General features: G+C 43.3%; 1 protein-coding gene across 1 annotated transcript in view; it reads left to right on the plus strand.

The window, feature by feature from the left end:
* The window catches only part of TRIM35 (tripartite motif containing 35), a 35,830-nt gene extending 24,217 nt beyond the window's left edge, over positions 1-11,613 (plus strand). The window contains exon 7 of the transcript XR_010022636.1: positions 11,575-11,613. The gene's annotated coding sequence lies outside the window, so the exon portion shown is untranslated. The remainder of the gene's footprint in view (positions 1-11,574) is intronic.
* Positions 11,614-11,858: the final 245 nt, after the last annotated feature.

The raw sequence follows: 11,858 nt of genomic DNA on the forward strand, positions 1-11,858 counted from the left end.
AAAGTGTTTAATTTCTATGTCCAATTTATTCATTTTTTTTTCTTTTCTTGCTAGTATATCCCAGAATTCCTACTTAATGCCCTGAAGCCCATGTAGTCTAAGTTCTGGATTTTGGCCCAGAGATGGGCAGTCATCCCGTTGACCTGCAGCCCTAGTCCAGGAGTCGTTCACTCCCCCCACCCCCCCAAATTCTCCCACCCTTGCCTTCTGCTCGGTCCCACTTCACCCTCTCCCCATTGCCACATCCAGGAGTGTGTGCTGCTGCCCAGCGTAGGCCCCATCCTTCAGTCCCCTCTGTCCCCTGAGTGACCCCGCTCCCAGCCTGCCCCCCCCGGGGTTTCTCCAGTGCAGCCTTCAGGGTTCATTGTTCCCAGCTCTGCCCTTGTACCCTGAGTTTCCTGACTTCAGTTGCCTGCACATGGCTCCAGACAGACCAGCCTCCCTTACCCTTCATTACTATTTTCATTGGAACGTCCTGATGTCCATCATGCTGTCTGTTCTGGTTGCACTGGCACCACTGCAGGTGTGGTGTGTGTCCTTGGGCACACTCCACCTGCCTGAGCTTATTCCCTCCCCTCCCCCCAAGGTGTCAGGCACTGTGCTGAGCACTTGGGAAGTGGGTGCATTGGGGGGTGGGCTACGAGTACCAAATGAGATGTCATGAGAATCCCTCATTTCCCCCCGGCTCCCTGTCACTTCGGCCACCAGTTATTTGTAGGTCAGAATTAAGTGCGTGGTGGCTGTTTTCTTGCTTATGGAGCATGAAATTTCTCTCAAAAGAGTGTGATTGCTGGTTAACTATCAGAATAGTGGAAGTCTTTCGTGACTTCATGGGTGGTGAGGGGCAGTGGCAGGAATTTTCCCAGCTTCTTAACATGACAGTCAAGAGCCCTGCCTGGCTGGCTCCTGCTGCCTCTGCCCTGTCTGCCTCTGTGTGTCGTCTGTCCTGCTGCAAGAGCACCGTGCTGTCTTCTCTGCGTGGAGATCTGCGAGTGCAGGAGCCGTGTCATCTTCACTTTTCCTGGCCTGGATCCAGGGGTGCCTCTGGGCCACAACAGGTGATTACTGAGTGGGTGTGTAGTTGGAGGTGTGCGCTGTAGGCCAGAAAAGCTGTCCTTGAAAGCCACATAAAACAGCCAGCAGCAGTTTGGTAAGGAGAAGGTGGCACGAGCCCAAATCCCAGATTCTTAGATCCAGATCCAGCTTAGGAGCTACCTGAGCCTTTTGAACTTGGGCCCTTCATGGAACGAGGATTATGACATCTACCTCAGGCTGCTGGGGATTCAGTGAGGCAGTTTGGGTAGAAATGCCAAGTTCTCTATTCTAAACCTAGTACAGGCATAATACCTGTTGGCTGATTCTTCAGGAAATGGGACATTCTCAATGTTGAAGCTATGATTCACAATAAAGAGGAATCCCAAAGAAAAATCAGAAATTGAAAAGTATAAGTTATCTATGTTGGGAGTGCCCAGATTTCTTCAGGTTTTTAACAAGGATGTGTACATACAACTTCTGTTTATGGAAAATTTCAGTAATGTGGGAAAATGGTTATGTTGTAATAACCAAGAAAAATAGGATTCAGAGTTATACGTACCGACATGCAACAAAAACATAGTCACAGAAGGACAAGCAGGAGCTTTAATTGTGCGTGTTGTTTGATTAGATAATCCATTCACACAGCAGTAAATTCCAAAGGTACAAACTGTACTCGAACAATCTTTCTCCCTTTTCTGCCCAAACGCTCAGCTTTCCTCCTTGCAGGCGATCTATATTACCATTTAAAAAAAAAAAATGCTTTCAGAGATATTTATGTATAGCATATACTCTGCTTGGGAGTATATTCTGGTCCCACCAATACGCTGTCATCTAAGAGCAGATACTGTCGGTCTGTATCTCCAAGCAACACAACTAAGAAGAGTAAACTCAAAGAATGTTATTAAAATCATTTTCTCTCCTCAAGGGGGAGGTTTGCGCTGGATGTTTCCATACAGTCAGTTCAGCTGGTAGATTTCACTTTTTGTTCTTTAAATATTCACCCTAGGGCTTTAGAACAAAGATGAAAAGCAAAATGGAAACCTTAAACCTGAGACCTCAAAGTACATTCTAAAAAAATCTCAATTCTCACAAAGGTATCTAGTGGTTAGGGGGCTGGGAGATGGGATTGGGCAACCTGGGTTTAAAGTCTAACTCATCACTGTGTGACCTTGTGGGAGTTACTTAACCTCTCTGTGCCTTAATTTCATCATGTGAAGAATGGAGATAAAAGGAGTCCCTACCTTGTCAGGTGGTTCTGAGATTAAGTGAGCAAATGTGTAAAACACTCAGAATAGGGTCTGGCACATGCTCAGCAGTTGAGAGTTTGCTGTTTCTTTACCTGGCACTGCTACTTCAATAGCTGAGAGGCTTTGATATAGCCGTTCGACCTCTCTTCAGGAAACAGGGAAATGTGGGCACTTGCCTGTTATTTTCCCAGGTTTTTACCAATTCTAACATCCTGTGATTCACAGTTTGCATCATTAGCAAAAGCCTATGCCTTGCACACAGTAGGGATGCTGATTCCGAGGGCTGCTGCTGACCAATATTCAAGAACTTGGGTGTTGTTCCAGAAGCTTTGCCTCATGTTTTGAGCCTGACAAAAAAGAATACTATGGAGTCATAATGTTTTAGGCATAGGAGAGGTTATTCTAGAGAGGAGCAGGTGTTGGAAAATTGTTCATAAAATGAATAACTGATCATGCAAATAAAGTTGTATTGTCATGTCTTATGTACTTGTATGTATGAGATTAAAGATGATGTCAAATAGTGACTTGTGCCTGCTGGGAAGATGATCTCAATGGCAGTGGAGTTATTTGGATTGGACAAAGACGATTAATTGCTAGTGATGCAGATGCTGTAGCATCTCCTTTCCAGGTTTCCTGAGGAAATGCAGCTCTGTACACTGGCCTGACATCCCCCTTCCCTGCCCCTTTTCCTTCCCCCAGTGCTGGGCAGGGTGCACTCCATACTGCTAATGTCTGATGGCCCAGGGCAGAGGGAAGCTCTGCTGTTTGTCCTTGTTTGTGGGTGTCACTGGGTGGGTTTCTCCTGCCAGGGAACAGGCTGAGGAAGATGGGCGATTTTGGTTTCTATGGATACTTGGGTGAGCTGGGATTTGTGTAATGTATTTCAGAGCACAGACAATCTGGGAACAATGTGGACCCGGGAGGAATGTGAAGGCACATGGAATGGGTTGGAGGCCTGGATAGCCAGGGACAGGAGTCTGAGTCCTCACCTGCTGTTTGGATAGGCGTCAACATGGAGCCCTGAGGACGGAGGGAGGTGGGGTGTGGACAGCGCCCCCCACAGGGCACAGCTCATACAGGGGGCTGCGTACACGCTGGCGCTCCTCTGCCCCTAACTCAGCTGTGGGCCAAAGCAGCCCTACAGCCGTTGTACCTAGTGTGTGAGGCTTGCCTTGTCAACTTACATGGCATGTCACGTGCGCTTTTTGATTTTATTCCCCACTGCCACCCAACCTCCGTGTGAGACAGTCTCCAGAGGTCAAGAGGCTTGTCCAAGGTCACGTGATGACTCAGTAACAGAGCCGGACCTCAAACCCAAGTCTCCTGGAGTTACAGTCCCCAGACCTGAAAACATCTGGGGTTTGCAAGCATCCCTGTGTCATCATTGAGGCAGTTTGGTGTATGAGGGCCTGAACTGAGGTTGGGGTCTGGAGGGGAAAGGGGGGTTAGAAAGAGGCGGGGAGGCGGGATCATCAGGCAGTGTTGTGCACAGAATGCGCCAGCCGAGAAAAGCCTGGAATCCGATGGCTGCCAGGTTTCTGGCTTGAGTGGCTGCTGCTTGTCCCCGAGGCAGGGACTGGAAGGGAGCGGGCAAGTTCCATGTTGTGTCTGCAGGACGTTCAGGTGGAAATGCAGAGAAGGCCTCCAGAGACAGAGCTTGGCACCCAGGATCTGGACAGGAGATGCGGGGTCAGGTGTCATCGCACAGTGGTCTTTTCCAGGCCACAGGAATCTGAGCTCTCACTGAGCGTGTCCAGAATAAAAGGAGACAGGGACAAAGTGCCGGGGGCCACTGATGCCGTTTAGAGATGGGCCAGGGGGTCGGGTTAGAGGTAGGAGGGATGAATAGAGGCAGAGCTGGGGAAGGAAGCGAGACAGAAGCAAACCTAACATGTTGGAGGTGAGAGGGAGCAAGGAGCGGTGTCCAAAGACCCAGAGAGTCAGGGAAAAGGAGGACGGAAGAAAAGTCACCGAATCCAGTTAAAGGCAACATACAACTTGTGGCCCCGGGCATGGTTTCTCCCAGTACCAGCGAATACAAGAAAAGATGAAAACGCCCATCACCAGCTAAAAGTGATGATGGCCTCCTATGGCAGAATTGGGGGGATGTCCCCTAACTGTAGAGAGTCTGTGGAGCTGGATTGTCAGCATCCACCCACCCAGAAACATCGACGGCTGCTTCCTCCGCGCCCCACCCCCGTCCCCCGCCATCTGACCCCGAGGATCGGGTGCTACTCAGATTCTGATGTTGGACTTTGGGGTTCCAGGGAGGTGATCTTGCTGCTGCCGCACAGTCATGCCCCGAAGCCACTGCTTGCATCACTCCCTTCTGCTTTCTCAGAGTCTGATGTGAGCTGTGGGAATTAGAGGAGCAGTCCTGCTCTGGGGCTCCAGGGACATCAGCAGCATGTGAATGTTTGCTGCGTGAATGCAAACCATGTAAACAAATGAACCAGCCCCCCCGCCCCGGAGAAAGGGAATTTGGAAAACAAAAACTGAGGTGGTGAGATCCAGCCATTCTCACCTGATCATTATTGAGATTTGGGTTCAGGGCATTATTTTAATTAAGAGCCATTCCTTACGTGTCCTAACTCTCCTGTTCCCAAGCCGTCAGGAGTACTGTTTTCTGTCCTTTGTCTTGCCATACCCATTTAGTTACTGCCAGCCCCAGAAAACAACGGGGCAAAGAGCAGGGCAACTGGTAGCAACATCTTGCATCCTGGGAGGGGTAATTCCTACAAAACATCAGGGCAGAAATCGGAAGGACCCATACCAGGGTGCAAGTTTACATTTTTGTTGTGATCAGTCCACTTTTTCGTAGTTTCAAGAGCGTTGCCGGCATAGAAGATCCCACTCCAGACAGCGCAGCAGCCACCCCACTGTGATGCTGAGAGGAGCCGGGAGGGTGCTGGGCACCAGGACACCCCAGCTGCCCTCAGTAGTGTGCATATTGTCACCAGAGTGGGTCTTGTGTGGAGCAAGAGAATCTGGTTAGGTTTCACCTGCTTTGAGCTAGTCTATTAATTAAAAAACAACATGGGGGCATGACAAAATGCCACAGACCAAAGGGGGAGAATTATCCCAAAGCCTTAGTGGAAGAATGTATCTCTCAAAAAGGTCACCTGCAGCACCCAGAGGAGAGCTTCGGCCTCCTCAATAAAAAGCCATCTCCACTTAAACAGGAGCAGAGAAAGCAAGAGGTGAGGAGGTGAAAATGAAAGGGAGAAAGTGGGTGGGGTCAAGTGGAACCTCAGGGGACTGAGCAGGTGACAGCAGCTGGAAAATATGGCAGAGACATCAAGGACGATTGTAAGATGAGAAAAACGAGTAAGTCAAGTGGAAGACAAATTTGAGAAACTGCCGGAAGACAGAGGAGAGGGACTTTTTAAATTTTTTTAAAGAGAAAAAAAAAAAAAAAAGATGGAAGACAGAAAATAAAACCTAAGTTAAAAATTATAGGAAAAAAAATCAGAACAAATTGGAACTAAAGTGACTGATACAATTGGAGATGGAAAGTGCTGCTTATCACATTCCAAACAAGTTCATGGCAAATACTTTGAATTATAGGATAAAACATAAATTCTACTAACATGCAGGACTACAAAGCTAAACAACACAACACAAGCCTAGTAATTTACAAAGGAATAAAAATTAGTCAGGTTTACCAAAACACAAATAATGGTGAAATTACTTCAACAAAGATTGTGAATCATCTGGAATTTTATACTCACACAAATTGTGTGCAGTTAAAAAAAATGACATTTTAAAAAACATAAGGATTCAGAAAATACACCATCAATGAACCTATTCGGAGTAATTTAATTGAATATGTGTTAATGTCAAAAGCTGTTCTTGGAAGAGATGATATACAGTGTTAAATATAATTTAATAACAATGGTCGGATCATGTAACTTCAGGTTATCTTAACCAAACCCAGAAAATTTGAAGGCAAGGGAAGTAAAGTTTCTTAACTCTCTTATGGGGAGGAAAAGGGATGGAAAGTAACAGAATTTAAATAAAATATTGATTTACTCTGTACTTCTGTTATTGAGAGAAGTATATATTAAAAGGTTGTTTTAAGGGAACAGTAAAACACTAGACTTAAAACAGCATATATTCCTTCCAAACACGAAAAAATGGAAGAGAGAAAAAAGTCCATGCAGCAAAAATGAAAACAAAGGAGCCATAAAATAAAATGTAATTGCTGCTATGCCAAAAAATACAAATTGTTCAGATATTCTTGTTTAAAAAAATGAGTTCAGATCCCTGTGCTGACCAGCTGCAAAAAACAAAAAATTAAGATTCTCAATTAAAAAAATAGATAGATAGATATAATCAGCTGCTTATAAAAAACATCTGAACATAAATGTCCAAATGAACCACATTAGCAAGGATTCTGGTTCCTAACACTATAGATCCAAACAGAAAGAAAACAGGGTTGGCAATAATTTGAGACAGGAATTTAAGAGAAAAAGATAAAACAGGATATAAAGAGGTTTTTTTGCTGTAAAAAGTTAAAATGGCAAGTTGTTAGGTACTGAAGTTTCCTGGTTTAATAACTGCCTAGAACCCCAAGAGAATCAACTGAAAATTTACTAGAACTAGTAAGAGACTTGGTAAAGTGAATCCAAATGACATTAGTTTATAAATATCAACACTTTTTATGTCAGCAATATCCAGTTAGAAAATATAATGGAAATAAGATTCCATTCACAATAGCAACTAAAATATAAAACTATCTTGATTTAAATTTTAAAACAGAACTACAAAACTTCACTGAATTTTTTTTAAATTGATTAGAATAAGCCGATAGTCATAATTCAAAATACTTAGAGGTTTGGTTTTGAAATTAGATGAAATGACCTTAATTTAATTTGGAATAACAAGAAAAGATTAACTACTAAGCTGACCATTTTAGGGAAATAGTCATATAATGGAAAAAGAAATAACGTACAAAAGATCCATCTTTATTCATCACAGAATCATTTGAAGTAGGGAGTAACTGAAAATTATCTAAATATCCAGGAATAGAGGAAGAGTTAAATACTCTATTTCATATACTGGAGTACTATAAAGCCACTTAAAAAAAAAAAAAATTAACATGAGGGAATGCCTAATTGGCTAAAGCCAAACATAAAACTATAATCAGTGCAACTCCAAATTTATAAATTTATTATACTTTTGAAGGGAACAGCCAATATTGTTAACCATGGATATTTTTGGAAGATGTGTTTACACATGATTTTCGTTTTCTTCCCCCTTCCCAAACCCTCGTTCTCCTTTGTTTCCTAGAATGAGAAATATCACAGTTACAGTCAGAAACGGTGACCCTCAGGAAGCGGGGGCCTGTTAGATTTGGCTGTTAGGTATCCTGGACACAGGGCTTTGTTTTAAGAACTGCGAGGCTCCGAGGGAGAAGCCCAACACACAAGAAGGGGGCGTAATCGCTGGGAGGGACAACCAGGGGACCACAGAAAGCCATCGCCTTGAGTCATCAGGCGTTCTGGACGTGCTCAGCGAGACGCAGGGTCACCTGCTAAAAAACAAGCGGCACAGGTGTCTGCAAAGCGGTGACGCTCCGGAATGGAGGGGCTGGGGGAGGAAGCCAGGGTTGCAGGAGACCCCAGGTTGGCGCTATGTGCAGACCAGACACAGCCGACAAGGCCCCGGTCTGCGGGGCGCGCGCCCGCCGTGCTGGGCCGGCCACGACCCGCGTGGAAACCGCTTCTGGGGAGCTGCTGCGGACGCCTCATCACGCGTCCGGGTCTGGAGAAACTTCACGGGTACGAGAGCTGCTATTGGCTCCTGCGGCTGGCATGATGTCACCACCAGCCAATCAGGAGTCAGTTCCCCGCCCCCTTGGCGCTAATTAGGAGTTGACTCTTCCTAAACCAGAGGAACCCGCAAAAACAATGCCCGTCACCTTTCTCGCCCCGGTGGAAAAGGTGGAGATGGAAATAAACTGAATAACAGCAGAGAGTGCCGGGTTTTGGGGGTAGACGTATGATTAATATTTTTAAAGTTATAAAAGTGATGTATGTTTATTCAGAAATTTGTAAAAAGGCTCACCCAGAGTTCCACCATCCAGAGTTAATACTAGTAAACTCTTTGATGCAATTTCTTCCTATATTTTTTAACTCAAAAGTGTGAGAGTTTTACAGAAATTAGCTCACTATATTTTTCTGTAGCCTTTTAAAAAATTAACTTACAGTGAGAATTTTCCTTTGGTATTAAATAATCTTGAAACCCGTAGCATGCAGTGGCTGCAAAACTTTTCAACTAAATGGACGTTCCGTAAGTGCTTCATTTCCAGTATATAAATCTATGTCATCAATTTTATTGGCTGCAAGGAATGGTATATCAGAATTTATTTTTAAAATGCCCAAGTTGCTATTGTAAACAATGCTGCAATGAACACTATTGTACATACATGTATTATGAGAGTCCTGTTCGACTAATTCCTTAGGGTAAATTCCTAGAAGGGAAACTCCTGTGTCAAAGATGAAAGTACATATTGCCAGATTGCCCTCCAGAAATGCTGTAAGCAGTCTATGAGAATGACCAGTTCTTCATACCCTAATACAACCTTGGGTGTTTTCAACCTTTCATATCTTTGTTAATCTAGTAAAAATGACAGCTTGTGAATATTTTTTACTATTTTCATGTCTTTCCTTACTAGTGATGTTGACCATGTTTTCACATGTATTCAATGTCCTCTTATATTTCTTTTCTGAATTATCTGTGTTCTTTGCTTGTTTTTATATCAGGGTGTTTATCTAATCCATTTGCAATATCTTTAATTTCAACCTGACAGTATTTTCTTGAGTCTTTTTTCTTATGTACATAGTGGGTGTGCTGTTTTTTTTTATTATGCTTGGTCAGGCTTTTGTTTCAGTGTTCCCTTTTGTACTGCATGTGGATGGCCTTACCTATTTTTCCTGTGCTGTGATATAGTTTATGTAGTATGTTCCTGGGAAGTTTAGAGAACCAGAGCCATTATTGAAGGTAATTCTTTGATGGCTTTTAAAATATCTTACATAATTATTAGTCAATTCAATTCAATTCGTCAGTTCTTTATTATAATTTTTAATTTTAATTATTTTTAGCTAAAATAAAGTTTTAATTGCTATTTATACATTTTTAAGATTAGTAATATTTACTTGAGTATAAAGCAAATTCAAAAGAGAAAACAGTGAAAAGTTTCTTTCTCCTCTGCCCCCAACCACTTACTTCCTCTCCATAAACAACTGCTAATCCTGGTTTATTGTTGATATTTCCAGAGCTATTCTAAAAACAAGCACATCTCTTTTTTTATCTATAAAATTGTTACAGACTATAAATACTCTTACCTTGCTTTTTAAAAACATGATATATCTTGAAGATCATGTCTTATTTAGTACATATAGTTACTTCATTCTTTTAAAGAGCTGTATAATATACCATTGTATAGAACTTATAATTCACTTAATCACCTCATTTTTTAGGGAATTTAAGGTTATTTCTAATATTATTTACAACATTACAGATAATGTTACAAGAACTACCCTTACACTGATCAGTCAAATCTCTAGTTGTTTCCTTTTATTAAGAAAGTTTAGCCCATTTGTAATAATTATCATGACAGCAAAGCTTGATGACTTAATACTGTGTCAGATTTATATTATGAATTGGTTTTTACTGCTTCTTCTGGATTTTTTATGTTTTACTCTGTGTCTGTGTTTGCTTTGCTTTTTTGCGTGTATGTGCTGCTTCTGATAATTGGGAAGGTTTTTATTTTTGGTCTAGTGGTTATGTTTATTACTATAAACTTTATGTAAGCAGTTTTTATTCATTGGAGTTGAAGAATGTGGCCTGTATAATTTCTTCTGTTTGTAATTGTTGATGTTTTCTTTGTGGTTTTGTATATAACTACTTTTTTTAAAGTGTTCTGTGCTTCACGTGGTGGTTTTAAAAATACTTCCGTAAGTGCTTTGATGCTCCTCCCTTGAAGGAAGAGATCTAATTCTTAAGTGTGGGCAGGACTTAACAACTCAGTTCTGAGCAGCAGGATAAAGCAGAGGCCATGGAGTGCAACTTTGGAAAGTGGGTCTTATTGAGGCGCTGCAGTGCCCATCTGGGCTGCTGTGCCCATCTTGGACCCTTCTCTGCTGTGTCTCTAGCACGTTGAGGAAGCTAGTCCTCCAGGCCCCATGCAGCCCTGTGTGTTCCCTTTTTAAAATGCTAGATTCATGTTCCACTTTCCCGCTAGCTGTTCTCAGTCATTTTCACTATCACATGCTTTGGGAAGCACAGGGCTGAGACAACAACTTCCTGAGTCAGGGGGAGTCTCCCTAAGAGATGACGTGTTCACTGCAACTGCAAAGATGCTGGCCAGACAAGTGTGGGGGGTCACCCAGGCACAAGGAACAACAATATATTCAAAGATGGGTGGCAGGAAATGGTTTGGTATCTTTGGAGAGCCCACAGTATTTTTTTTTTTTTGCAGCTTCAAAATAAGTTCAATGTGTAGGGTGGGTGTGGTGGTTAATTTTATGTGTGAATTTGACTGGGCTAAGGGATGCCCAGATAGCTGGTAACACATGATTTCTGGGTGTGTCTGTGAGGGTGTTTCAGAAGAGGTTAGCATTTGAATTGGGAGAGAGAGTAAGGAAGATCTACCTTCACCAACGTGTGTTGAGGGCTGACCAAAAAAGGCAGAGGAAGGGTGAATTCCCTCACTTTTCTTGAGCTAGAACCTCCATCTTCTCCTGCCCTTAGACATTGGAGCTCCTGGTTCTCATGCCCAGGACTTAAACCAATGGCTCCCCACTGGTTCTCAGGCCTTCAGACTCACTGAATTAAACCACAGGCCTTTCTGGTTCTCCAACTTGCAGACAGCAAATCGTAGGACTCCTTGGCCTCCATAACTCGTGAGCCAAGTCTCATAATAAATCTCATATCTATCTATATCTGTGTCTATAACTTTATCTGCATCTGCATCTATATATGCAAGAGTACTTCAAAAAGTTTGTGGAAAGATTCATATTATCTTTTAATTCTATTTTTCTACAAACTTTCTGAAGTACCCTCAAATATTCATATTCCTATCCATATTTGCATCCATATCCACAACCTCTTGGTTCTGTTTCTCTGGAGTCCCCTGACTGACACAGTAGGTCTGTGTGTGCGTGTGTGTGTGTGTGTGTGTGTGTGTGTGTGTGTGTGTGTGTGTGTGTGTGGCATGAGTTGGAGCAGAAGGGGAGAGTGTTGCCCAGGGAGGGCCATGCTGAGAAGTTTGGATTGTTTCTTGCAGGTGCTGGGGAGCCATTGAAGGTCTTAAAGGAGGGTCAAGGTATGATCAAGAGCAGGTCCCCCTCTTTCTCTTCCCTGAGCCCCCAGCCTAGTGAAGTTATTCTCTGTATAGCAAAAGGCTGGCGACAATGGCCTGAGTTCCACAGCCATGGACTGGTTGGACAGGTTGCCAAAAGACCTGCAACCGCTCGAGGTCCCTGGATCCTCGTTCAGCAGCGTTCCTGGGGAGCTGAGGGCTTCACTGGAGTCCTCACGGCCTCAGCTAGCCAGTATGATGTCATGCCC

Source organism: Cynocephalus volans, chromosome 2, assembly GCF_027409185.1.
Source record: "Cynocephalus volans isolate mCynVol1 chromosome 2, mCynVol1.pri, whole genome shotgun sequence".
NCBI lineage: Eukaryota > Metazoa > Chordata > Mammalia > Dermoptera > Cynocephalidae > Cynocephalus > Cynocephalus volans.